We start from the raw sequence: 5,735 nt of genomic DNA on the forward strand, positions 1-5,735 counted from the left end.
AGGTAGCTAAGTTGCCAAGGTCACAGTTCAACCCTCAGTAAGGGCACAGACAAGGGTCAATCAGTGAGAGCATGAATAAGTGAGAAAACAAAATGTTTCCCTCCCTCTCTGAAATCAATCAATCAATAAAAAGAAAAATCAATTTAAAAAAATAAAAGCAGAAAGTGTGGGGCTGGGATTTACACCTGCATCTGCAGACACACCCAGGCCAGGCATTTGTCACAAGGTACCTCCCTCCTCCATCCCCCAAATTCTTACTCATCCTGCAGAGCCCCACCCCCAGAGAGTCTGCTTCTCCAAAAAGGGGGGCCACAATCTTGAGTGACCCTTCACCCACTCTCCTGGATCCTCACATGCCCCCTAATTCCTTCCTCTCTGTTATCTTACTTCCTCCAACTTCTCCTGGAATCCTGACTATTGTCCATGAAACTTCCTGTGCATGACACTGGGGTCAGGACCCCTGTGTCTGCCCAAAATTCTGCACTGCCCTCAGGTCCCACAGTCCCCAGATGAGGCGGTCAACCACCCAGGGACCCCCAAACACCATCCCTGCCACAGGCACCCCTGGCCCTTCTGTCCCCTCCCTTCCCCTGCTGACAACTCCCCACCCTCCCAGACCATTTCTCTGTGCAGGGACCTTGTCAATTTCCTTCCTGCCTCACTCTGACACTCTAGGGCAGGATTTCTCAACCTCTGCACTGTTGACATTTGAGCTGGAGTGCGCTCCCTGGAGGGGGCTGCCCTGAATGGGTAGGAAGTCAGGGTATCCCTGGCCTCCCCCAACCAGGTGCCAGACCCACCTACCCCCAGATTGTGACAGGAACTGCCTTCAGATATTATCAAGTGTCCCCTGGGGGTCAGACTCATATGCTGTGAGATCCTCTGCTGGAGAAGGAGAAGCTGGGGTGCCCCTCCCCCTTCTGTGTCCCCAGCCTGCAGGAGGGCTCAGTGGGAGCCCCTGAGGCCCCTTTGCTATGTCACTCCCCACCAACCTCATGTAGCAAATGAGGAAACAGGTCCAGAGAAGTCTCTGCACTTGCTCAGGGCTCTCAGCTGCTCAGGCGATTGAACCCTTGACTTCAGCATGTTCCCTTGATTTCCAGGAAGCAAACCCTTCCACGGGCCACATGACCTCATCACTTCCCACCTCCCCTCCTCCACTCCCACTCCCAGCTGGGGCTACCAGAATGTTCCAAAACAGTGTGGCCGCCCCAAAGCCCAACAAGATGAATTTGATCTGTTCAATGTCTCCCCCGAAACCCTGACACAATGACCCAATTATAGACTTTTCTCCTTCCTAAAAATGCCCACTTCCCCTCCTGGCTGTGGCCACCTGAGCCAGGGGTTGAGAAGTCAGGACCCATGTCCTGCAGGTCTGGAGGGGCTCCAAGTCCCACAGGAATCTGGCTGTGACCAGCGGCTGCTGTGTGTTTCTGGCCTGAGACTTGGCCTCTCTGGGCTCTGATTTCTTCATGTGGAAGCAAAGGGAGGGAGGTCCAGGGGTGGGGAGTCAGGACCCTGAGATTCTAGTTCACAGTGTTTTCTCAGCTCACATTTCCTGCCCAACCACTGGGTGCCAGGCCCCAGTCTGGGGCATAGGGAACCAGGCAGATGTGAGCTTTGCTTTTTAGGGGTTCATCCAGTCCGATGGGGGAGGCAGCTGGGAACCAGGCAGACACCAGGTTAAAGTACAGCAAAACAGCCAATGCAAAGGCCCTGGGGGAGGAAGGTGCTGGCCAGAAGAGCATTGAGGAGGGCTGGAGTGTGCCCAGGAGAAGGAAAGGACATCAAAGGTGCACTAGAGGCCTTGCAGAGGAAGGAGAAGGAGGAGGGGGAAGCAGGTGATGGATTAGGAAGGGGCAAAGGGTAAAAGGTGAGGCAAAGTGGGAGGCAGAGAAAGAGGGGGGAGTAGGGAGGAGGAGGAAGAGGAGATAAAAATGGAGGAAGAGCCCTAGCTGGTTTGGCTCAGTGGACAGAGCATCAGCCTGGGATGAAGGGTCCTGGCGTTGATGCCAGTCTAAGGCACAGGCCGGGCTGTGGGCTTGATCCCCAGTGTGGAGTGTGCAGGAGGCAGCTGATCAATGATTCTCTCTCATCAGTGATGTTTATCTCTCTCCCTCTCCCCTCCTCTCTGAAATCAATTAAAAAAAAAACACACAACTTTTTTTCAATGAAGGAAGACCTGACCTAGCCAGTTTGGATAGAGCGTAAGCCAGTGAACTGAAGGGTCCTGGGTCCAATTTCAGTCAAGGGCACATGCCCGAGTTGAGTGCTCCATCCCCATTGGGGGGGTGTGGGGTGCTCTCATCACTGATGCTTCTATCTCACTCTCACTCTTTCTTCCTCTCTGAAATCAATAAAAGAATTGTTTTAATGAATGGAAAAATATCCTCAACTGAGGCTTAACAGAAAGTAAAAAATAAAAATGGAGGAAGGCCAGGAGGAGGTGAAGGCTGGAGGGTGGAGAGGAGGAGACTGGATTCTGAGAGGGACTTTGTGAACTGGCCTGGATCTGATTCACGTTGCAAGGTCGCCCCCTGGTGGCCTAGTGGAGAGTAAGCAGGGCGGTCCACCCTGGCATCTATCTTCCCTCTGGCCCTCAGAGTTGGTCAAAGCAAGTATGACAGCCTGACCCAGGCCAACTTCAGTCAGTCGAGTAGCCTTTAGTCTTACAGCCTCAGTTTCTCCATGAACAGAATGGGGACAATATGCCCCTGGCACATTGCCAAGGAGCCCCTGTGCCTGGATGTGCCCAAGTGATTGTCATTAAGCCCTAAGGACCTCCTGCCATCCCCACTTCACAGAGGGGCAAACTGATGCTCAGAGAAGAGCACTGAGAGGCAGAGGCAGAGGCAGAACTGGAAAATGCAGGACCCCAGGCCTGGTCTGGCTCCTGGTGAGGACCCAACCCCTCCCAAAGGATTTAGGAAACACGCCCTGGCTGGGCGGACCCGTGGGTGTCCCTGGCGTCCTAAGGTGCCAATTAAATGCTCATCGCCGTCTCCAGGCCAGAGCTGTGGACAGCAGCATGGCCGAGCCTGGGCCGGAGCCGGGGTACGCTTGGAGAGTGCTCGCCCTGTGCGGGGCTGCTGTGTTCCTGGCGGCGGCTGCAGCCGGGGCAGCCCTCCTGGCCTGGAATCTGGCTGCGGCCACCTCCAGGGGCTCTCACTGCCCAGAGCTGGAGCTGGGAGTCAACGCCACGGTGCCCCCCAGGGACCCCACGCTGGAGGTCCAGGAGCTGCAGCGACAGCTGGCAGAGGCTGCCCAACGCGAGGAGGCTCTGGCCAGACAGCTGGACCAGGCCAAGGGCGTCCATCGGGAGCTGGAGGAGGCTTTAAGGGCCTGTGAGAGCCGCCAGGTAGGTGGGCAGTGTTGGTGGCTGGGGCATCCAGAATGTGGGCGGGAAGAGGGTCTGCGTGCGCGTGCACACACACACACACACACACACACACACACGATGCCCCCTTGTGCCTTGGTTTCCCCAGTTCTTTTGTTGTTGTTAATCCTCGCCCAAGGATCTTTTTCCATTGATTTTTAGGGAGTGGAAGAAAGAGGGAAAGACAGAAACACCCATGTGAGAGAAACACATCGATTGGTTGCCTCCTGCAAGTGCCGGGGAGGAGCCTGCAACCCTTGACCAGAATCAAACCCGGAACCCTTTGGTCTGCAGGCCCATCCTCTACCCACTGAACCAAACCGGCTAGGGCAGTTTTCCCAATTCTTTTTTTTAAAGATTTTTTACTGATTTTTAAAGAGAGAGGAGGGGAGAGAGAAACATGGTGTGAGAGCCCAACATCGCTGTCTCCTGCATGCCCCCTGTCTGAGATTGAGCCCCCAGCCTGGGCATGTGCCCGGACCAGAAATCAAACCAGCAACCCCCCGGTGTACAGGAGGTCGCCCACCCCACTGAGCCACACTGGCCAAGGCATTTCCCCAATTCTTCCATGAGAATGGGAACAGCACCATAATGCCAGCTCCCACCATGTCAGTCACCTTTATTCCACCTCTGATCCAGAAGGCCCCCTGTCCTCTGCTATTTGCCAGAGAAACGGCGGTGGATAGAGAAGCCCCAGAGCCCTGAGCCCACCTGGGGAGGACCTGTTTTATCCTTTCCCCCAAGTGCCCACTCAACAGCCCCCTTCCCCTGAGCCAGTGTCCCAGCCCTATTTTGGGAAAAGGACATTCATGTCACCTGTAATTAGGAGGCTAAAGTTAGCTTCTTGGAGGAGGTACCAGCCAGGTCCTCCCTTTTTCTCTGGCTGCCTCCTTCACACTCTCTTAACCCTTCCCAACCCTGGGCCTCACAAGAACCATGCCCATCCTCAAAGTCCCAACGATTCATATTTATTAACTACTGTGTGCTTCTGTGTACCGGGCCCAGCAGAGGTTGTGCTGTGTGTGAATTTTAAAATTCAAAACAGACCCCTTACCCTCTTCCTGCCTACCTACTAGTAAGGGAAGGGTGTGGGACAGCCACGGTTAAGAGCAGCCTGCCCTTGGTTCAAATTCTGACTTTGCCTCCCAATGGAAGATGCTCTAAGGCAGTGGTTCTCAACCTTCCTAACACTGCGCCCCTTTAATACAGTTCCTCAGGTTGTGGTGAGCCCCAACCATAAAATTATTTTTGTTGCTACTTCATAACTGTAATTTTGCTGCTGTTATGAATCGTGATGTAAATATCTGCTATGCAGGATGTATTTTCATTGTTGAAAATACTTACAAATTGAACATAATTAAAGCATAGTGATTAATCACAAAAACAATAATTATATGTGTGTTTTCCTATGGTCTTAGGCAACCCCTGTGAAAGGGTCGTTCGACCCCCAAAGGGGTCGCGACCCACAGGTTGAGAACCGCTGCTCTATGGCCAGGCTAGTTGCTTTGCAGAATGTCTGAGAGGTGACAAACTACCCACAAACGCAATCACTGCCAACAACCAAATGGGCTTGTGTTGGTTTTGAACCCCAGTTGGCAAGTCTAGATGTAGCTGGGATTGGAACTACAGTCTGACTGCAGAGCCAAACCCTCTCCACCTCCCCATGACTTGGGGGGCGGTGGACCTAGGAGGAGACCTCCCTCCAGGCAGGCAGCTGTCACCACGCGGTGTTCCAGACTTCAGGACCCCAAAGGACATTCCAACCAAGCTCAGGGAACATCAGGGTCACCTCAGTCTCCCGGAGGAAGAGCAGGGCCAATTCACTCCTTCTGCCCTCCCAGTTTCCCCCCTCACGTCCCCTCCCCTCTGCAGAGCCGGCTTCAGACCCAACTGAAGACACTGAAGACTGAGATGGACGAGGCCAAGGCCCAGGGGACTCAGATGGGGGCCGAGAACGGGGCGCTGACAGGTGTGTTGGGGAGAACGGGCGCGGAGCAGGGCTAGAGGTGGGAGGAGCCTAGTTGCCTAGTTACGCAAACGACCAGCACGGGTGGAAACTTAATGCAAACAACACGCCAAGGAACGCGAAAACTTATGAAAGGAATGCACGTGACATGCAACGGTCACAAATACGCAAATGTAACAAATCATGTCCGCAACGGTCACAAATACGCAAATGTAACAAATCATGTCCACGACTTCCAAAAGCAGCGCAAAGCTATGAAAACGTCAAGTGGCACGTAAAGGCCACGTAAACGGCACACGAACTTAATTCAAAATAAGCAGAGCACGCAGACAATAGGCAGACAATACACTCCGCCGCCGCCGGCAGCGCAGGCCGGGAGCCTGGTCTCCCGCC

Source organism: Myotis davidii, unplaced genomic scaffold, assembly GCF_000327345.1.
Source record: "Myotis davidii unplaced genomic scaffold, ASM32734v1 scaffold1203, whole genome shotgun sequence".
Taxonomy (NCBI): Eukaryota; Metazoa; Chordata; class Mammalia; order Chiroptera; family Vespertilionidae; genus Myotis; species Myotis davidii.